The sequence below is a fragment of the Bubalus kerabau genome, chromosome 1 (assembly GCF_029407905.1).
Source record: "Bubalus kerabau isolate K-KA32 ecotype Philippines breed swamp buffalo chromosome 1, PCC_UOA_SB_1v2, whole genome shotgun sequence".
NCBI classification, from domain to species: domain Eukaryota; kingdom Metazoa; phylum Chordata; class Mammalia; order Artiodactyla; family Bovidae; genus Bubalus; species Bubalus kerabau.
In genome coordinates this window covers 18165229-18188331 of record NC_073624.1, presented here as the reverse complement: position 1 = coordinate 18188331, position 23103 = coordinate 18165229, and the positions used below count along the sequence as shown (strand labels likewise).

Here is a 23103-nt window from a genome sequence, read left to right as displayed (position 1 = left end):
GGAGAACTAAATCCAGGAATCAGATTTGTTCCGGAAACCAAGAAGAAACAGAAGAGGTTTGGAACATACATGCTGCTTTTTCATTAGTACAGGATTGGTGGAATGTAAAAATAAGATGAAAGATGATGAACTGACTAACTCAGAGCAAAGGAGAGCTGTTTAAGGATGAAGGTCAAGATGCTCAGAGACAAAAATGGGGAAAAGGAAGCACAACTGTCAGCGCAGACTGATGTAAAGGGAGGAGGAGCTGCACCAGGTGTGGATGCTCTTACGCAGAAGTTTAGGTCTAGTTGTTGGTCAATCAGTGATGGTGACTAGGAATCAACCAAGCCCCAAAGAGGAATCAAGTTGAGACCTGAGGGAGCAGCTTGGGATGAAGACACAGAAGGAAGAGGAGATCCAGAAAAGTACCTGCTTCATGTGACAGATTTTGTCTTCCTTTCACGTCTTCAGAATAGGCTCTGTTCTGATGCTGGAACAACTGACTCCCAAATCTCAGAAGGAACACACACATGCATACACACATTCATTACCAACCTGCAAACGTACTGTGGTCATCGAGGCTCCACTAGCTTACACGTGTACCATGTGGAACACGCAGCTTCTGGGGCAGGAAAGAGAGAAACCAGAGAGTCGCATGGGGTTTTCATGCCTCTACTCAGAAGTTACACAGGTGACAACACCCACGTTTCATTGGCCAGAATGAGTCACTGGGAGATAGAAAAACAGCGATTTGATGAATATTAGTATTGATGCCACATCCTTGGTAGCAATGCTGTCAGTTTTTTTTTTTTTTTTCCTTGCCTTGGTGAAGTTTCTGAGGTACAATTTTGTGCAGAAATTAAATGTCATTAGACCGTCCCCAGAATGGGATTTGAAGAAGGCCTTCTGTATCTGGTTCCTTCGTCTGGTGTGTCTCTGGCTCCTTACTGCACTTCTGTCTGTGCTGAGTGGGAGTAGTCAGATTCGTGTCTCCCCTGCCCCCACCACCCTCCCCACTCAGTATCACTACCTGCAGGGTGATTTTCAGCATTTGTTTATGCATTCATTTCTTTATTTATCCACTATTTGTTAAGCTCTCTCTATGTGTCTTTACTTGACTTTAAAGAGATATTGAAGAGTAAGACACATACTTCCTCTCAAGAAGCCCCCACTCTAGAGACAATGAGCAAGGTTTTACAGATTAAACACAGCAGTAATTTTGAGCTGGAGGAATTAGAAAGAGTTCATAGACGTGACAAATCTGTGCTTTTAAAAACAAGAGAAGATTTATGAATTTTCTTTCTGTAATGGGCTTAAAAATGTGTCCCTAGGCAATGGCACCCCACTCCAGTACTCTTGCCTGGAAAATCCATGGACGGAGGAGCCTGGTGGGCTGCAGTCCATGGGGTCGCTAAGAGTCGGACATGACTGAGCGACTTCACTTTCACTTTTTACTTTCTTGCATTGGAGAAGGAAATGGCAACCCACTCCAGTGTTCTTGCCTGGAGAATCCCAGGGACGGGGGAGCCTGGTGGGCTGCCGTCTATGGGGTCGCACAGAGTTGGACACGACTGAAGTGACTTAGCCTTAGCCTAGCCTAGAATTGAAATATACATAAATGTAATATTCTCTATTTTTATCATGGATTTCATCTTGTGCAATAGCAAGGGATGTTTGTGTGGATTGAAAGTTCCATAAAGTTAACACAGACTCTCCCATTTTAAATTTATCCCTCAACTTAGCTGGGGTTCATGGTAATAACTGTCTTGTCATTTCTAGTTCAAGCTCCCTGTTGAGACTGGTTTTCCTCTATTTCAGGAGGCATCTTCTTGTCTCTCCTCCCACAGGTGGTGCCTGGGGTTGGAGGGCTTCTTCCTTTCCAACAGCAGTAGGGAAGGACCCTTTGTCTGCATGCTCTCCACTTAGAATCTGCTTGTCTTTGATTTCTTAGCTTTGATCTGCTCTTGTCTCTGGGTATCTGATGTTGCACTAAGGAGGAGTGAATGAGGCCAATTCAGTGCCACACTCTGTTCGATGTTTCTGGTTGTGGACTGTAACGGGCTGAACAGAGATGATGGGCTGGACCTAAGCCAGCTCATAACCTTGCTCTTTCCTTCATGCTCTTGTGATGAAGTGGTCTTTGGTAAAGGAGTCTTTACTTACCTTGGTCCCATCCATGCAAGGAACGCAGATGGTGAAGGGGGTCTCCAACGCTTTGGTGTAACAACTCAGTGAATCATTTTCCTTTAGAGTTGTACACCCCTTTTTTAATTTAAAAATATTTTGTATTTTAGTCTGTCTGATTGGTCCTGAGGAAATTTTCCTCAAGCAAGCAGGTTTAATTATTAACTTTCTTAGCAAAGAGATTACTGAACCTCTGACCACCATTTTCTCGTGGTGATTTGGGAATAAAATGCTACATGTTGTATTGCTTCACAATCCATAAGGACAAATAGTTAGGCTAAGTAAAAGAACAAGATTCTTTCTGCTCATTACTTCTGTACTTCTAATTCAACGTGGAAGATGTTTAAATTTTTTTATAACTAAATTTCTTCCTGTTACAGTTGTGTGTGGTTTGAATTGAAAATATGCCAAATGACAAATACATAAACATCCTGACCACTTGGCCATATCTGATTAAGACCAGAACAGGAGGCTTCATGGTCTTCACCTGTCAGTGTTCTGTGGTTTATCTTCTTTATCTTCAGATATGCAAAGAAATTTGCAGCGTTTATACATGTTTAGAACTGGCTGTCTCAGCACTGCTCTTGTACTGGGGCTGGGTTGTTTCTAGTTATTGAAATTTACTGCATTCATTGCAGAAAGGCATTGAAGTGAACCATATATAGCTCATACCATTTAACAGTATTGAAATATCATTAAAACAAATGATGCAGCTTGCATTGTGCTGTTACATCCTCACAAGTTAAATTATTTCTCAAAAGATTTCTTTTTGATTGAAATGATTTGTGTAAAATACCAGGCTGACATTCATTCATTCAGGTATACAAGAGACATCATTACAATTTTTAGTTAGCCAAGCACTGGGGATATGGAGGTGAATTAGACACAAAATGTTTTACCAAGTACGTTCGAGTTTATAAAGTAAAATGATTAAGTAAACAACTTAATTCACAAAAGCTCACCAGTGGTAAGGTCGAGGTTCTTGAGCAGTTACATGGGGCACAGAGAGAAGGGGTGATGTGTGGAAGACTCACAACTCTGATTGGCACCAATGACCATCACAGCATGTAGTTCCTGGGAGAGTTCTGACAGCCTCAGTCAAGGCTCCAGGTCACAGAATTGAATTCCTGCTCTAGAGTCCTGGGATTCCTGGGATGAGATGGTGGGAGATGCCCTAACACTGTTTCTCTACTACTACTACGTGTGTAAGTATGTGTGTGTGTTAGTCACTCAGCTGTGACAAACTCATTGTGACTCCATGGACTGTAGCCCCTCCAGGCTCCTCTGTCCATGGGATTTCCCAGGAAAGAATACCGAAGTGGGTTGTCATTTCCTTCTCCAGAGAATCTTCCTGACCCAGGGATCAAACTCAGATCTTCTGCATTGCAGGCAGATTCTTTATCATCTGAGCCATCAGGAAAGCAAGTTAACAGTAGTACATAATACTACGACTATGCACTACTGCTGTTGCCTGGCAAGTTCCATGGACAGAGGAACCTGGCATGGGTTCACAAGGCGTTGGCCACGACTGAGCACATCAGCATCAGCACGTGTACTACTGTTAACTAGTGTTGTAATATCACATGCTAATGCCAACTCACCTAATCCTCACCAAAATCAGTCATCTTGGTGGGATCATCACCCTCCTTTTAGTAATAAGAGAGTGTGAGAATCCTGTTCAAGGCTCACACTTGGCGTGTGGCTAAACTGTGAGTTAAGACCAGGCAGTCTGGCTCCCGAGCCTCTTTTCCTGACCCTGTTTCCTCACTCTCTCATGTTCATTGTGGACACAGCTGGGTTAGTGTCCTCCCTAAAACTTTCCTCCTCAAATCTTTGATGAGAGTGGATACTGAAATTTCTTTATGTGTCAGAAAGATGTAGCTTCATCCGAGGGTGAGTTGGTCCATGTTGACCCTGCACCCCCAGCTCTGGGATAGAGGGTGCTGTGGGGACAGGCTGCCAGCCCTGAGTTTGCCGCTCCTTATAGCCCATCCCTTTCTATAAAGGGTCTGGAGCTGCTAACAGCATCTTACCTGTGAGATCGCCATCCCAAGTTGAGACCATGTGTACCTGGTTCACTAAACGCATCCCTGTGTCACCCTGTGGGAGGGATGACTGGACCTCAGGAAGCACGTCCTGTGTTCTCGGTGTCTGGCTGGTGGTTTCTGGTGATGGTGTGGACTCCACAACTGGGTAAGGAATGATGACTCTGGGCCCAGAGGGAGTAGAGCATCAATTCTAAGTGACTGAGCAGATCCTGGTTTTACTTCAGCAACTGAGTGTAAGTTTTGGTTTTGATATTTATAATAAGTTTTTATCATTAATGTGTTAAAGTCCAGATATAGAAGGAGACAGGGTCAGGTACAGTCACGGGGCTTGAGAGTGAGAGGACCAGATAGATGACAAGGAAGTGATTCTTGCATAAATAATGGATAAATATTAGCATATTTAGAGGAAGAGAAGCATGTGTTCAACTGTCTTTTCTCCTGTCTCAAGTATGAAGGACAGGCATGGCGGGACAGAGAAGTTGTGTCTGCTGACTGGGATGAGGGGTCCCTCTGGTGGGGGATGCGGCAGGGCTGTGGACTAACCTGCAGCTGCCCTCAGTGTTGGCCCTACTGAGACCTTAATGTGGGCTGTGGGTGGCTCTTGAAGCTGTCTCTGAGCTCCGGTGGGGACCCTGGGGCCTGTGTGTCACAGATGCTTCCTTCCACGTCTGTGCTAAAAAGATGGAGTAGGGTGAGGGGGCCTCAGGATGGGCTTGTGTGGACCACAGGGCTGCATCATGGGAATCTTGAGCCTGAGGGGACATGAGGAAAGGGGGCAGCACATTAGTGACCTTGGATTTCGATGGGGGAGCTCTATTTTGCATCACTTATGGCCCTTCTCAGTCTCTCTATTCAACCCTGGGGTACCTTCTGGGGGAGCATCTGGGAGCTTCTCTGATGAGTGGAAACAGAACAAGGCAGCAATGGCTACATTCGACATCATCCCTTCTGCTTGGATCTGTCCCCTCAACCCACCTGGGATTCCATTCTTGCCACCACCTTTCCTCTTAAATGCAGAACAGCGGAGGTGGGTTCATTGGTGGTTTCAGGCAGCATGAACCCCTTTTTCTTCTCTGCTTCACTCACCCCTTCTTTGCCCCTTGCCTGCAGCTATCATGTAGCAGACTTTCTATTTCCCCATCTCTCTGGAACTGTTCCCTTAAATTATATTTTGCGTCTTCTTTAGTTATGGTTTTATAATACAAATGTATTCTGAATCTTATCAAACCATACTCTCAGCATATAAAGGGGGTACATGTGAAGTTTAGAAAACTTTAGTCTTTCTAAAGTATAATTTTCTTCTTGTTTTCATTGTTTAGTCACTTAGTCGTGCCCAGCTTATTTTGACAGGATGGACTGTAGCTGCCCAGGCCATTCTGTCCACAGAATTCTCCAGGCAAGAATACTGGAGTGGGTTGCCATTTCCTTCTCCAGGGGATCTTCCTGACCCAGGAATCGAATCCACATCTCTTGCTTTGTGGGCGGATTCTTTACTGCTGAGCCATCAGTGAAGCGCCATGTTTTCTTCTAGAGATCCCTGCTCCTAATTTGGTGGGCTAGAGTCGAATGATGATTCCTACTTTCTCTTTGTTTCCTGTAATAGCAATCTCTTTCTCTCTGTCAGCATCATTTAGTGACTAGCTGAAAGAGATACTTTACATAAAATGAAATGCAATAAAGGGAAAGGGATTTAACACGTCTGAATGTCCCTATAGGGAACCCGCCTGCCAATGCAGGAGAAGCAGATTTGATCCTTGAGTCAGAAAGATCCCTTTAGAAGGAAATGGCAACCCCCTCCAGTATTCTTGCCTGGGAAATCCACTGAACAGAGGAGGCTGGTGACCTACAGTCCATGGGTTACAAAGAGTCAGACACGACTGAGCATCTAGGCATGTGCTCCAGGACCCAGTCTCCAGATCATTCTGAGAAGGAGGAAAACCCTGCAATCTCATCCCTCCAACTTGATGGGTCTCACTTCATGCCTTATCAGTCACCTGTGAATTCCTGTACTCCTGGTCCTCATTTTCTGCTGACCTGATAAATACTCTTGTATTTCGAGACTTCTTGTAGTTCTCTGCTTCCACCCTGAGCTCAGTGCCGGGGAAGATCAATATTTGATTCTACAAAAGTTATTCTCCACGGGTCAACAGATCCCACACCCAGACCCTGTGAGATCTCAGATCTCACAGATATTGGCCAGGGTGATCAGGGGAGAGAAAGGCACTAATGATTTTTGATGAACCGTTTCTACCCCAGTCCCACTGGTGGGACCCAGCTGTCAGGACTACGGAAGCAGGAGGTAAAAGGACCGTGTTGCCCATATAAGGAGATGTTGAAGATTCAGAAGCTCATTGGTGTCTGAGCTTCAGAAAGTGGCAGATGCAGCCTCTGATAGTGCCTGAAATGGTGAAAGGTGTCGCTATTGGCTCTCAGGAGGGAGGGTGTAAGGGGTGGTCTATATAGACCCCAGTCGGCACCCTGACGCCTCCTCACAGGCTGATCCTGCAGCTGGGGCTGTGACCTTGAGGATGTGGGGTCAGGATGGCTCTGGGCAGACACCTCTCTCTGAGGGGACTCTGTGTCCTCCTCCTCGGCACTGTGATGGGGGGTCAAGGTAAGAGCTGCCCCTCTGTCCTGGCTCACAGCAGCGGAGTTGACGCTTTGATGAAGGGAAAGGTGTCTGGACTTGTGGAACCTGGCCTCAGTGTTTCTGACCAAAAAAGAACCATGCTGATGTGAATACTGGTTCCTCTCCCATGGTGAGGGTTGGGGGGGGAGTCCATTGGTCATAGCGGCAGATTTTACAGTGCCGTGAGGTTTTGTCTGGATCGAGCTGGGTCAGCCTAAGTCCCCTCCACGGTCTCCCTAGTTTTCAGGGAGCTTCTAGGAGTCCCAGTGGCTCTCAGTGTGTAGAATGTCCAGTGACTGGGCTCAGCTGGGACTCTGGGCTGTTCCCACACGCTCCATGTGCCTGGTGTGTGAGCACTGCCCCTGGGTCCCTGTGTTTCCTGTGTCTTTGCTCCTGTAGGCTCTGTGATGGTGTGTGTGTATGTGTGCAGGTAAGGAGTGTGTGAGGGTGTGTGTGTGTGAGGGTATGAAGAGTGTGTGTGTGTGAGTGTGTGAGGGTATGTATGTGTGAGGGTGTTTGTGGGTGTGAAGAGTGTATGTATTTGTGGAGTGTGTGAGGAGTGTGAGAAGTATGTGTGGGTGAGTGTGGGTGAGTGAGGGTGAGTGATGGGTGTGTGAGTAGAGTGTGTTGGGGGGAAGTGTGTGAGCCTGTGTATGTGTGTGTGAGGGGAGGTGGAGCCTGTCTGTGTGAGAGGAACAGAGCTGGGGAGCAGGGAGTGAGTCCGTTGGTCTGTGAAGCACAAAGGGTGTCCACAGGGCTGGGTGTCATGGCCGCTGCATGTAACTGGATCAGAGATAATTGTACACCTGCCTGCCTCTCTCTGGCTCCTCTCCCCCATCTGCCGGGCTCCCCTCTGCTTGTTGCCATGTCTGCCTAACACTGGGCTCTGTGAGAGGCTCTGCCTGCTGGCCTCACCTGTTCCCACCAGGTGTCCATTAGGGAGCAGAGAATCCTGCATCCAGGAGAGGGGACCTCTTGTCTGTTCAGTTCAGTTCAGTCATTCACTGGTGTCTGACTCTGCGATCCCATGGACCGCAGCACGCCAGGCCTTCCTGTCCATCACCAACTCCCGGAGTCTACCCAAACTCATGTCCATTGAGTCGGTGATGCCATCCAACCATCTCATCCTCTGTCGTTCCCTTCTCCTCCCACCTTCTCTCTTTCCCAGCTTCAGGGTCTTTACAGATGTGTCAGCTCTTCACATAGGTGGCCAAAGTATTGGAGTTTCAGCTTCCACATCAGTCCTTCTAAGGAACGACTTGTCCCTCTGTTTGTAAAGATCAGTTGATGTGCAGCCCCACGTGTATAAGTTCCCAAGTCCCTGCCCCGGTCCCTGTGACTCATTTTCTGATGTGCTGGGGGCCTGGGATGGTCCTTTCCCCTCCCAGGATCTGCTGTGACTCTGTAGGGAGCACTTTCTCTCGTGCCCTCTCCTGTCCCTCTCTTCCTGGGAGCTGCTTTCCCCTGAGTGAGAGTGGAGTATTTTACCAATCCTGTCATGGTCTGCAAAGTTTCTTTGGACAAATCTGCTGATATCATTATGGGCGTTCTCTTGGGTAACAGCATTTTTTTCTTCTCTTTAGACTTTCAGAATTCTCTCTTTCTCTTTGCATTTGAACAGTTTACTCTGTGAGTCTTGGAGAAGGTTATTTTGGATTGAAATTTTGGGGTGACTGATCCAACCAGTCCATTCTGAAGGAGATCAGCCCTGGGATTTCTTTGGAAGGAATGATGCTAAAGCTGAAACTCCAGTACTTTGGCCACCTCATGCGAAGAGTTGACTCATTGGAAAAGACTCTGATGCTGGGAGGGATTGGGGGCAGGAGGAGAAGGGGACGACAGAGGATGAGATGGCTGGATGGCATCACTGACTCGATGGACGTGAGTCTGAGTGAACTCTGGGAGTTGGTGATGGACAGGGAGGCCTGGCGTGCTGTGATTCATGGGGTTGCAATGAGTCAGACACGACTGAGTGAACCGAACAGATTAGCTTCTTGAACTTAGGTGTCCAGATCTTTCCCCAGGTTTGGAAATTCGCAGCCTGTCTTTCTTTCTTTTTTATAATTATTTATTTTTGGCTGTGCTAGGTCTCCCTGTTGCATGCGGGCTTTCTCTAGCTGTGGGAAGCAGGGGCTACTCTTTGCTGCAGTGCACAGGCTTCTCACTGCAGTGGCTTCTCTTGCTGGAGACCACAGGCTCTAGGTGCACACGTTTCAGCAGCTGTGGCACACTGGCTTAGCTGCTCTGAGGCATGTGGAATCTTCCTGGACCAGGGATTGAACCCATGTCCCCTACATTGGCAGGTGGATTCTTAACCACTACACCACCAGGGAAGTCCTCAGCCCTTAATTCTTTTCTCCTTCACTTCTTCTGATATGACTCCAGCCCATACATTGTTTCTCTTTATAGAGTCCACTGGCTTTCTATATTCCTTTCATTCTCTTTTGGCTCCTCTATTGGGATGCTTTCAACTAATCTTTCTTCTAACACATTGATTCTTTCTTCTTTTTCTTTCCCTTGGTCAAGTCTGTTGTTGAATCTCTGTGTTGAATTCTTCAGTTTACTCATTGTATTGTGCCTGTTAAGTCACCTTAGTCATGTCTGACTCTTTGTGACCCTATGGACTGTAGCCCACCAGGCTGCTCTGTCCATAGGATTCTCCAGGCAAGAATACTGAAGTGGGTTGCCATGCACTCCCCCAGGGGATCTTCCAGACCCAGGGATCAAACCCGAGTCTCTTACATTTCCTGCACTTGCAGACAGGTTCTTTACCACTAGTGCCACCTGGGAAGCCCATTCACTTATTATTCAGCTTCAAAATGTCTGGTTGAAGAAGTGAAGAAGTGAAAGTCACTCAGTCATGTTTGACTCTTTGTACACAGTCCATGGAATTCTCCAGGCCTTACTGGAGTAGGTAGTCTTTCCCTTCTCCAGGGGGTGTTCCCAACCCAAGGATCAAACCCAGGTCTCCAGCATTGCAGACTGATTCTTTACCAGCTGAGCCACAAGAGAAGACCAAGAGAAGACTGGAGTGTGTAGCATATTCCTTCTCCAGCAGATATTCCTGACCCAGGATTTGAACCAGGGTCTCCTGCATTGCAGGTGGATTCTTTACCAACTGAGCTATCAGAGAATTGCAAAATATCTGGTTAGTTCTTTTTTTTTTAAATAGAGTCTTCTGATGCTGGGAAAGATTGAAGGTGGGAGGAGAAGGGGATGACAGAGGATGAGATGCTTGCATGGCATCACTGACTGGATATGAGTCTGAGTAAACTCTGTGAGTTGGTGATGGACAGGGAGGCCTGGCGTACTGTAGTCCACGGGATCTCAAAGAATCAGACATGACTGAGCGATTGAACTGAACTGAACACTGGTAATGTCTCCATCTATGATGTTCCTACTAATGAACTCCTTTTTATATGCAGAAACCAGAGTCATCTTATGACTTAATCACTAAAGTGACATCTAATCACTTTCATCAAATTCCATTTGTTAGATGCGTGTTACTAGGTACATTGGAGTGTGGAATTACACAAAGACATGAACACCAGATGGCAGGAATAACCAGGACATTTTAGAGCCTGTTTCCCCAGCCCTCTGTTCCTGAGCTGGATGAGATGCTTCCTATGGACAGGGAAGGAGAGGGAGGATTCCTCCCTGGATCCTGGGCCATGAGCAACTGAGATGGAGAAGCTGGGCCCTAGTAGCCTTGGGCACATCTACAGGGAGGGCAGCATCCAGAGTCTCTGAAGGCCTGTCCTTGGTGGTGTCCCTGGAGCTGGTTCTACAGGCTCCTGAGAAATACTTGGTACCTCCCTTCCTGCTCTGTGTTCAGTGATGGCACATTGGGGGTTTAGAGTTGGCCATGCTGGGAATGTTGATACCACAGAGGTCAGGAAATACTATATCCCATATTTTGTTCCTCAGAGAGCTAATGTTTTAAATATTATACCACTCTAGAATCTTTCCTGCCATGTGTCTCTTTTGCAGTACTGGAGCTGAGGCTGAAGGATGGAGCCCACCGCTGTGAGGGGAGAGTGGAAGTGAAGCACCAAGGAGAATGGGGCACAGTGGATGATATGGAATGGAGCTTGAAGGATGCATCTGTAGTGTGCAGACAGCTGGGGTGTGGAGCTGCTATTGGTTTTCCAGGAGGGGCTTATTTTGGGCCAGGGCTTGGCCCCATTTGGCTTTCATATACTTCATGTGAAGGGGTAGAATCAACTGTCAGTGACTGTAGGCATTGTAATATTAAAGACTATCGTAATCATAGCTATTCCCACGACTGGGATGCTGGAGTAGTCTGCTCAGGTAAGTCCTGTCTGCTTTGTGTGGGGATTTCTAGCAGGAAAAGCCTCTGTCTTATTACCAGAATGACTCGAGATTACGGATACAGCCTTTAGAACATACTTGGGTGAAGGGTCTTTGTGATGTGTCACAGGAGGCAGAGGTGAGGCCAAAAATTTCATACAGATTAGCTTCTGGATTCGACCTCTGTGACACAGTCTCAGCATGGTAATTGTTCTGTATTCTTTGACATAATGGTCAGTAGGGTGTGGCTACATTGATGGGGGTGGGGTGTCATAGGAGAGTTGTAGGCAACAAGGTTCATTATCCTCATTGGTCCTAAAAGTCAGAGTCACCACACTCCATCAGGTTGGTATGTGGGTGATGTGCCAATAGAACAGGCTCAACCAAGCAATGGTGACCCCACAAGGGCATGTGAAGACCCATGGACAAGTGACCATACCCGAAGTCATGGTGCAGTTACTCAAGGAAAAGGTGTGAGAGAAATTCAGTGGTGCATTTAAATATCCCTAGGTCACAGTCAGAGGAGGCCCAAAGTGGGACGTGTGGCAAGGAAAATGTCATCACACTGGTGTACCTGATGAATCGAGTGGGGAGCAAACACCAATTTGCAAGGATGTTGAGGGAGCAGGAAAATGAAGTATTGAAGTTTACAACACAGCAGCTGAAGTGCATCACGTATAAGAAGCAGTGAAGCTAAGAGTTCGTGGGGTTCTCAAGGCAAGAATACTGAAGTGGTTTGCCTTTCCTTTTCCAGTGGACCATGTCTTGTCAGAACTCTCCACTAAGACCCGTCTGTCTTGGGTGGCCCTACATGGCATGGCTCATCGTTTCATTGAGTTAGACAAGGCTGTGGTCCATGAACTGTGAACTTCCAGATGTTCAAGCTGGATTTAGAAAAAACAGAGGAACCAGAGGTCAAACTGCCAACATCCGTTCGAACACTGAAAATGCAAGAGAGTTCCAGAAAAACATCTACTCTATTGACTATGCCATAGCCTTTAACTGTGTAGATCACAACAAACTGGAAAATTCTTCAAGACATGGGAATACCAGACCATCTAATCTGCATCCTTAGAAATCTGTATGTAGGTCAAGAAGCAACAGTTAGAACTGGACATGAACAAAAGACTGGTTCCAAATTGGGGAAGGAGTACGTCAAGGCTGTATATTGTCACCCTGCTTATTTAACTTATATGCAGAGTACATCATGGGAAATGTTGGACTGAACGAAGCACAAGTTGGAATCAAGATTGTTGGGAGAAATATCAATAACCTTAGATGCAGGTTACATCACACTTATGGCCGAAAGCAAAGAACTAAAGAGCCTCTTGATGATAGTGAAAGAAGAGAGTGAAAAAGTTGGCTTAAAACTCAACATTCAGAAACTAAGATCATAGCATCTGGTCCCATCACTTCCTGGCAAATAGATGGGGAAATAGTGACATACTTTTTTTTTTTTTGGCTCCAAAATCACTGCAGATGGTGACTGCAGCCATGAAATTAAAAGACACTTGCTCCTTGGAAGAAAAGCTATGACCAACCTAGACAGCATATTAAAAAGCAGAGACATTTCTTTGCCAGCAAAGACCGATCTAGTCAAAGCTATGGTTTTTCCAGTAGTCCTGTATGATTGTGAGTGTTGGACTATAAAGAAAGCTGAGGGCCAAAGAATTGATGCTTTTGAACTGTGGTGTTGGAGAAGACTGTTGAGAGTCCCTTGGACTGCAAGGAGATCTAACCAGTCCCTCCTAAAGGAAATCAGTCCTGGGTGTTCATTGGAAGGATTGATGCTGAAGCTGAAACTCCAGTATTTTGGCCACCTCATGTGAAGAACCGATTCATTGGAAAAGACCCTGATGCTGGGAAAGATTGAAGGTGCGGGGTGAAAGGGTTTACAGAGGATGAGGTGGTTGGATGGCATCACTGACTGAATGGACATGAGTTAGAGTAAACCCCAGGAGTTGGTGATGGACAGGGAGGCCTGGCATGCTGCAGTCCATGGTGTTGCAAAGAGTCAGACATGACTGAGGAACTGAACTGAACTGAATTGAAGCTAAGAGGACCTGATGTGACTCCTAAGAAGTACTCAGTGCTACCTAAGTGTGTTTGACCTATGCCAAGGTGGATACAGGAAAGACAGCAGTGAAACTAGGGTGGGAAATGGTGCTCACAGTATTTGGCAGAGATGCTTCTAGTTGTTATCACAATTGCAGATTGGATGTCCAGGTTATTAATCACATCAGAACAACTGGACTGGAGGAAGATATTGTCAGCTATCACAGTGAATTCCCTAAGGTAGAAGGCTGGTCTTAGGATATACCACCCCATCTAATGGGATGGTGGGACACGGGAGCCCTGAAGACATCTGCAGTAGGTCCCTAACAGCCACAGCCAATCAGCTCTTGGGTGTTTATGTTGAGGAAGATCATTGGAAAAGTGATCTTTTCTAATCTCACCTTCAGCAGATCTTTGATGATTCTAGCTGATGCCCTTAAGGAAACAATTCTTTTCCTTTTTAAAAAGTACTTTATTGAGGTATGCCTGACATACAAAACTGCTTGAAAAGTATGCATTTGTGAAACCACTACAGCACTTATGTCATAAATCTATTCATATCTTCAAAAAGTTTTCTTCCATTCTCTTTATCATTCTTATTAAAAATAATTATTTTCAAGGTGAATTTGAATTTTAGTTGGAAACTTTTGTTTTAAACAAACCTGTTTTCTGGCATCTCAAGTAACCTTCCTCATTGTCACAATGTCATAATCATGGTTCCAACTGAAGATAAATTTGTGGAAATACCACAGGTGTCTCAACCATATTTTGATAAATCAGCATCTGAATGAAAATGGAGTGTGTGATGAAACTTTATGTGAAATTAGAACTCCCAATGTTATCCTAAGAATACTGATGTCTTGTTATTAATTCCAGTTAAGATATACTTAGAAGTAAAGTATTGGAAGTGCTCTGATATTCAACAAAGGTCTGTCTAGTCAAGGCTATGGTTTTCCAGTGGTCATGTATGGACGTGAGAGTTGGACTGTGAAGAAAGCAGAGCGCCGAAGAATTGATGCTTTTGAACTGTGGTGTTGGAGAAGACTCTTGAGAGTCCCTTGGACTGCAAAGAGATCCAACCAGTCCATTCTAAAGGAGATCAGTCTTGGGTGTTCATTGGAAGGACTGATTCTAAAGCTGAAATTCCAATACTTTGGCCACCTCATGCGAAGAGTTGCCTTATTGGAAAAGACTCTGATGCTGGGAGGGACTGGGGGCAGGAGGAGAAGGGGACGACAGAGGATGAGATGGCTGGATGGCATCACTGACTCGATGGATATGAGTTTGAGCGAACTCCGGGAGTTGGTGATGGACAGGGAGGCCTGGCATGCTGTGATTCATGGGGTCGCAAAGGGTCGGACACGACTGAGCGACTGAACTGAATTGATCTGAACTAATATTTAAACCCTGATTGTGGTTTGTACACCCTGACTACCATTGCTCTAACTTAGACTCTCACATTTTTATGAACGGTTCCAGGTTCCTTCTATTTCTCTTTTTGTCACTAGTTTTCTCCTCCTGGTCTGTTTTTTTTTGTTTTCCTTTCTGTATTTTCAGACATATTTTAATGATGTGAAGATAAGTCAAAGTGGTGGTGATGTAGCAGAAATTAGATTAGAATAGCATGTATTTTCATTATTTTAATCAAAACTCTTGGAGTTTCTTCTGTTCAACCTTAGGAGTCAGGTATGGAAGAGAAATTTCAGCCTCAGTAGTGGATTGCTGGAAGTGAAGTACCGTGTTTAGGAGAAATCTAGAGTGGAAACAAAGACCAGAGGAGAATGTAGAGAAGCTTATTTGAAATAACGAGGAGATTTCATGGAGTTTAAGTGGAAGATCTGGGAGGGAACAGACAAATTGTGAAGGACTGTGGTGCAAGTGTTCCAAGTTCCTTCAGTCCTGTCCTACTCTTTGTGACCCCATGGACCATAGGATTCTCCAGGCACGAATACTGGAGTGGGTTGCCATTTTGTTCTCTAGGGGATCTTCCTCACCCAGGGATCAAACCTGGGTCTCCCGCATTGCAGGCAGAGTCTTGATTATCTTCTGAGCCACCAGGGACTACAGTACTGAAGTATAAAATGGTGAGGGGATGAAGGTGCAAGGATTGCAGGAGGGGAGGGTTGGAAAGATGCAGGTCAATTCATACATTCACCACAGCCTCTGTGTTAACACTTCCTTCCTGCCCCCATTCCTTCCCTCCCTCTCTTCCTTTATCCTGCTGTGGGAGTCATTTCTCAGCTCTGTGGAAGTGCTAGCATTTGTAGCTGGCAGTTTTCTTAGAGGAAAGTTTTTATAATATGGATTCTGTTTATTTAACAAATACAAGTTTACTCATATTTTTCTCTTTTTTCTGTATCAGATTTTGGTGAATTCTGTTTCACAAGTAATGTGTTTTTAAGGACTTGGCCCATTTTACAAAAAATTTTCAAATTAGTAACACCAGTTCATATCTCATATCTTTATATGTTGGGAAGATCTACAATGATATTCCTCCTTTTGTTACTGGTGCTCTTAATGTGTTCCCTCTTTTTTCTTAATTGGTTTGCTTGAAGATTATCAGTGTTAATGTTCCTTTTAAAAGAATCACTAATGGACTGTATTGATTTTCTTGATCCTGTATTTGCTTTCTTCTTAATTGATTTCTATACTCAGTTTTCATTCCTCCTTTTCCGTCATGATTGTGGTTGCTTTTGTAGATTCTTGAGGTGCAGTCTTGGGTCATTTCCTTCTGTTTCTATTTTTATTCTAATGTAATCATCAAGGAAGCATCAAGGTTCTAAATTTTCTTCTAAGCATCACTTTATTTTTAACCCACCAGTTTCAATACTATATAATTTCTTTTGTATTTTATTATCATAAAATGTTTCTTTTTCTCTGAATGAATTCTTTGTCTTATAGTCTGACTTTGTATGATATTAATTTAGATATTATATAGAGTTTTCTCTGATTTGTGTTTGCATGGTATGTAATTTTAACCTCTTTAATATGTTTCTGTGTTTATATTTAAACACATATAAGTTTGTAGACAGTATTTTGTTTTGTCTTGTTTTATCTGGTCTGATTATCTTGTTTTTTATTTGGAATACTTAAATTATTTACAGTTAATGTTATTATTGATATAACTGGGTTTAAGTGTACTTGCCTGCTATTTGTCCGAGAAGGCAATGGCACCCCACTCCAGTACTCTTGCCTGGAAAGTCCCATGGACGGAGGAGCCTGGTAGGCTGCAGTCCATGGGGTCCCTAAGAGTCGGACACGACTGAGCAAATTCACTTTCACTTTTCACTTTTATACATTGGAGAAGGAAATTGTAACCCACTCCAGTGTTCTTGCCTTGAGAATTCCAGGCACTGGGGAGCCTGGTGGGCTGCCATCTATGGAGTCGCACAGAGTCGGACACAACTGAAGTGACTTAGTGGCAGTAGAAGCAGTAGCTGCTATATGTTATATCTTTGTTCTTATTTTAATCTTCGAGTATATTTTATCATTTTAATTTAAATACTGTATTGGTTTATTAATTGTATCAGATTTTTAGGTGATTATAATGTTTAATTTTTAAAGTAATTTTTATTTGTTGCTGGCTGGGTCTTCATTGCTACATGGGCTTTTCTCTAGTTGTGGAGATCAGAGGCTGCTCTCTAGTTGCAGGCATGAGTTTCTCACTGCGGTGGCCTCTCTTGCTGTAGTGCACAGGCTCTATGGTGCACAAGCTTCAGTAGTCGTGGCCCCTGGGCTCTAGAGTGCAGGCTCACTAGTTTTGGTGAACAGGCTTAGTTGCTCTGTGGTACATGGGATTTTCCTAGACCACGGATTGAACCCACGTCTCCTGCATTGTCAGGTGGAGTCTTCACCACTGAACCACCGGGAAAGCCCAATGTTGAATTCTTAATCTTCAATTACACTTTACCTTGCAATGATATTATGTCACAACACGCAATGTCAGTCACTATACTTTTCTTCCACTTTCCTGTCCCTGTCATTGGTGCTATCATTGTCATATATTCTATTTATAAATTTATTATGAATCTTATAGTTTGTTGCCCATATTTTTGCTTAAATCTTCTAATAGAGGATCAACATTTAGCACGGTCTCTATAGCTTTGAGAGGATCCATGTTTTCATCTGCTGTCATCTCCCTTTAGCTTGAATAACTTTCTGAGGCAGTTTTGTGTAGTGTGTGTCTGGTGGCCTCCAATTCTAGCATCTCTCATTTACCTGAAATCTTTTTAATTTTCATTCAGTTTTGAAAAGTATTTTCATAGCTGATTCAATTTTAGTGTAACAAATGCCCAATCCCAATACTTTAAATATGTTCTTACATTGTCATCTGACTTTTATTGCCTTCAACAAAATGTCAGTAAATAATACTTTTCCTTTTGTTCCCTGTATATAATATGTCAAACTTCCCTGGCTACTCTTAACATATTTTTGTTGGTTTGTTTACCAATAAATTTCAGTAATAACATTGTCAAGTTTTCTGAGAATGGTTTCATTATCTTGTTTGGGATTTGTTTAGCTTTTTGGATTAGTGGGTTTACAGTTTTCAATAACTTTGCGAAAATGTCATTTATCTTATCTTAATATTTTTCTGCACATCCCTTATTCTGAATCTCCAAATACACATATTTTATACATTTTGATGTTATCCCACGTGTCATTGAGTTTCCATTCTTATTTTTCTGCCTTTTTACTCTTTGGTTCCATTTAACTAGCTTCTACTGCTGTGTCTTACTTCCCAGTTCTTTTATTCTGCAATGTCTAGTCTCTTGTGTAATTAATCCAGATGACTGTTCATTCCAATACTATATTTTTCAGTTTCAGAAGTCTCATTTGTTTATTTTTCCTAGTTTTCCTCCCTGTTTATTTTTATTGTTCATTAAGCATATTGATATTAGGGGTTTAAGGAGCTCTTCAGTCAATTCAATCATTTCTGTAATTTCTGAACCTACTTTAAATGATTGTTTTTAAAAAATGTGTTATAGGTTACATTTCTCTCTTTTGGAAATTCTAATAATTTTTTGGTTGGATGTTGGGCATCACTAAGCAGTCCTTTATCAGGAAGAACTTCAGGAGTAGATAATCAGAACACACCCAAAAAATTGGCCATGGGCTTGAATAGACATTTCTCTAAAGAAGACATACAAATGGCCAGCGGGTATATGAAAAATGCTTGACATTGTCAATCATCAGGGAAGTGTAAATCAAACCAGAAAGAGATATCATCTCACACATGTCAGAATGACTTTTTTTTTTTTTTAAGACACCTAAGTGTTTGCAAGGCTGTGGAGAAATTGACACTTTCCGTGTACTTATCCACATTAAATGTATAAATTTTATTAATAAAGCTATGCAATCCGGGGGTTAAATCTCTGGACTTTCACTGTCATGGGTCCAGGTTCAATCCCTGACCTGGGAACTAAGATCCCACAAGCCACAGCACAGCCAAAAACAAACAAACAACAACACAAAAACTATGACCAAAAAGATCTGTATGATTTATAGTGATGTCCCTTTTCATTCTTGGTATTGTTAACTTCCTTTACTCTCTGCTCTTCATTGGTATTGATCAGTGTTCATCAGTTTTCAATGAGCCATGTTTAAAGTGTTTTTTCCTATGTTTTCTATCTTATGCTTACCTTCTTTTCCATTCATTATTGTTCCTTTTTTATTTTTTTAAATTTTATTTTATTTTTAAACTTTACATAATTGTATTAGTTTTGCCGCATATCAAAATGAATCTGCCACAGGTATATATGTGTTCCCCATCCTGAACCCTCCTCCCTCCTCCCTCCCCATTCCATCCCTCTGGGTCGTCCCAGTGCACCAGCCCCAAGCATCCAGTATCGTGCATCGAACCTGGACTGGCAACTCGTTTCATACATGATATTTTACATGTTTCAATGCCATTCTCCCAAATCTTCCCACCCTCTCCCTCTCTCACAGAGTCCATAAGACTGTTCTATACATCAGTGTCTCTTTTGCTGTCTCGTACACAGGGTTATTGTTACCATCCTAGATGTCCATCAGCAGATGAATGGATAAGAAAGCTGTGGTACGTATACACAATGGAGTATTACTCAGCCATTAAAAAGAATACATTTGAATCAGTTCTAATGAGGTGGATGAAACTGGAGCCTATTTTACAGAGTGAAGTAAGCCAGAAAGAAAAACACCAATACAGTATACTAACACATATGTATGGAATTTAGAAAGATGGTAACAATATTGTTCCTTTTTTAATTAACCCCAACATTCTATATTCTTTAGGATTTCTCATCTCCTAGTTTCTTAATTGAAGCTTACATTTTTTTCACTTTTGGTCTTTCCTCTTCTCTAAATCTAGGGTATAAATTTCCCTTAGGCACTACTTGAGTTTCATTAGAAGAATTTATGATAATATCATTATTTTGTGTTTATTATCATTATTATTGTATTTTTATTATCATTATTTCACAATATTTGGTAAATTTTAAATTTATTTTCAGACTCAGGTGTTTTTTGGAAGGGTGTTGCTGAATTTCCCAAAATAGGGATGGCTAACAATATTTTCTTTTTAATTCTTAATTTTATTCCACTGTGGCCAGAGTAAATACTCTGTTTGAATTCAAAGAGTGAAACATTTTGTCCTATTATGTGGTCATTTTTGATAAATGTTCCTAGTGCATTTGCAATAATGTGAACTCTTGCATTGTTGGGTGCATTGCTCTATGTGTTACTTAGTTAAATGTGCTGATTATTTTCTTGTACATCTACTGTATTCTTTGTTTTTTGTATGTCTGGTTTGTATGCTATTGAAAAAGATACAGTAAAAGTCCCCCATTTTGATTGTGATTTTGCCTATTTATTCTTTTCATTCTGTCAAGTATATTTCAAAGCTATGTCCTGTTACCTTTCTTGAATTTTGATGTCTATATCTTTATTAAGGGTGCATCTCATTATAATCTTGAAAATTCCCTCTTTAATTCAATTAGTGTTCAGTTCAGTTCAGTTCAGTTGCTCAGTTGTGTCCGACTCTTTGTGACCCCATGGACTGCAGCATGCCAGGCCACCCTGTCCATTACTAACTCCCAGAGTTTACCCAAACTCATGTCCATTGAGTCAGTGATGCCATCCAGCAATCTCATCCTCTGACATCCCCTTCTCCTTCTGCCCCCAATCTTTCTCAGCATCGGGGTCTTTTGAAATGAATCAGCTCTTCACATCAGGTGGCCAAAATATTGGAGTTTCAGCTTCAACATCAGTCCTTCCAGTGAACACTCAGGACTGATTTCCTTTAGGATGGACTGGATGGATCTCCTTGCAGTCCAAGGGACTCTCAAGAGTCTTCTCCAACACCACAGTTCAAAAGCACCAATTCTCCATTGTTCAGCTTTCTTTACAGTCCAACTCTCACATCCACACATGACTACTAGAAAAACCATAGCTTCTGACTAGATGGACCTTTGTTGGCAAAGTAATGTCTCTGCTTTTTAATATGCTGTCTAGGTTGGTTATAACTTTTCTTCCAAGGAGCAAGCGTCTTTTAATTTCATGGCTGCAGTCACCATCTGCCGTGATTTTGGAGCCCACAAAATAAAGTCAGCCACTGTTTCCATATCTATATGCCATGAAGTGATGGGACCGGATGCCATGATCTTAGTTTCCTGAATGTTGAGCTCTAAGCCAACTTTTTCGCTCTCCTCTTTCACTTTCATCAAGAGCCTCTTTAGTTCTTCTTCACTTTCTACCATAAGCGTGGTGTCGTCTGCATATCTGAGGTTATTGATATGTCTCCCAGAAATCTTGATTCCAGCTTGTGCTTCATCCACCCCAGCATTTCTCATGAGGTACTCTGTATATACGTTAAATAAGCAGAATGACAATATACAGCCTTGAGGTACTCCTTTTCCTATTTGGAACCAGTCTGTTGTTCCATGTCCAGTTCTAACTGTTGCTTCCTGACCTGCATACAGGTTTCTCAAGAGGCAGGTTAGGTGGTCTGGTATTCCCATCTCTTGAAGAATTTTCCACAGTTTATTGTGATCCACACAGTCAAAGGCTTTGGCATAGTCAATAAAGCAGAAGTAGATGTTTTCCTGGAACTCTCTTGCTTTTTCAATGATCCAACAGATGTTGGCAATTTGATCTCTGGTTCCTCTGCCTTTTCTAAAACCAGCCTGAACATCTGGAAGTTCATGGTTCATGTATTGCTGAAGCCTGGCTTGGAGAATTTTGAGCATTACTTTACTAGCATGTGAGATGAGTGCAATTGTGCAGTAGTTTGAGCATTCTTTGGCATTGCCTTTCTTTGGGATTGGAATGAAAACTGCCATTTTCCAGTCCTGTGGCCACTGCTGAGTTTTCCAAATTTGCTGGCATATTGAGTGCAGCACTTTCACAGCATCATCAGGATTTGAAATAGGTCAACTAGAATGCCATCACCTCCACTAGCTTTGTTAGTAGTGATGCTTCCTAAGGCCCACTTGACTTCACATTCCAGGATGTTTGGCTCGAGGTAAGTGATCACACCATCGTGATTATCTGGGTCATGAAGATCTTTTTTGTACAGTTCTTCTGTGTATTCTTGCACCTCTTCTTAATATCTTCTGCTTCTGTTAGGTCCATACCATTTCTGTCTTTTATTGACCCCATCTTTGCCTGAAATATTCCCTTGGTATCTCTAATTTTCTTGAAGAGATCTCTAGTATTGCCCATTCTGTTGTTTTCCTCTATTTCTTTGCACTGATTGCCAAGGAAGGATTTCTTATCTCTCCTTGCTATTCTTTGGAACTCTGCATTCACATGGGTATATCTTTCCTTTTCTCCTTTGCTTTTTGCTTCCCTTCTTTTTACAGCTATTTTTAAGGCCTCCTCAGGCAGCCATTTTGCTTTTTTGTATTTCTTTTTCTTGGGGATAGTCTTGATTCCTGTCTCCTGTACAGTATCAGGAACCTCTGTCCGTAGTTCATCAGGCACTCTGTCTATCAGATGTAGTCCCTTAAATCTATTTCTCACTTCCACTGTATAGTCATGAGGGATTTGATTTAGGTCATACCTGAATGGTCTAGTGTTTTTCCCCACTTTCTTCAATTTAAGTCTGAATTTGGCAATAAAGAGTTCATGATCTGAGCCTCAGTCAACTCCTGGTCTTGTTTTTCTGCCTTTATAGAGCTTTTCCATCTTTGGCTGCTAAGAATATAATCTATCTGATTTTGGTGTCAGCCATCTGGTGATGTCCATGTGTAGAGTCTTCTCTTGTGTTGTTGGAAGAGGGTGTTTGCTATGATCAAAACTCTATTAGCCTTTGCCCTGCTTCATTCTGTACTCCAAGGTCAAATTTGCCTGTTACTCCAGGTGTTTCTTGGCTTCATACTTTTGCATTCCAGTCCTCTATAATGAAAAAGATATCTTTTTTGGGTGTTAGTTCTAAAAAGTCATGTAGGTCTTCATAGAACCATTCAACTTCAGCTTCTTCAGCATTACTGGTTGGGGCATAGACTTGGATTACCGTGATGTTGAATGGTTTGCCTTGGAAACAAACAGAGAGATCATTCTATTGTTTTTGAGATTGCATCCAGGTACTGCATTTCAGCGGAGAAGGCAATGGTACCCCACTCCAGTACTCTTGCCTGGAAAATCCCATGGATATCCCATGGATGGAGGAGCCTGAAGGGCTACAGTCCATGGGGTCGCTAAGAGTCGGACACGACTGAACGACTTCACTTTCACTTCTCACTTTCATGCATTGGAGAAGGAAATGGCGACCCACTCCAGTGTTCTTGTCTGGAGAATCCCAGGGACGGGGAAGCCTGGTGGGCTACCGTCTATGGGGTCGCACAGAGTTGGAAACGACTGAAGCGACTTAGCAGCAACTGCATTTCAGACTCTTTTGTTGACTATGATGGTTACTCC

The 23103-nt window shown here is 43.1% G+C and overlaps 1 pseudogene; it reads left to right on the top strand.

Annotated features, from left to right (window-relative positions):
• The first annotated feature begins 6755 nt into the window (after nucleotides 1-6755).
• LOC129644254 (antigen WC1.1-like) overlaps nucleotides 6756-23103 on the top strand; it is a 41945-nt pseudogene continuing 25597 nt past the window's right edge.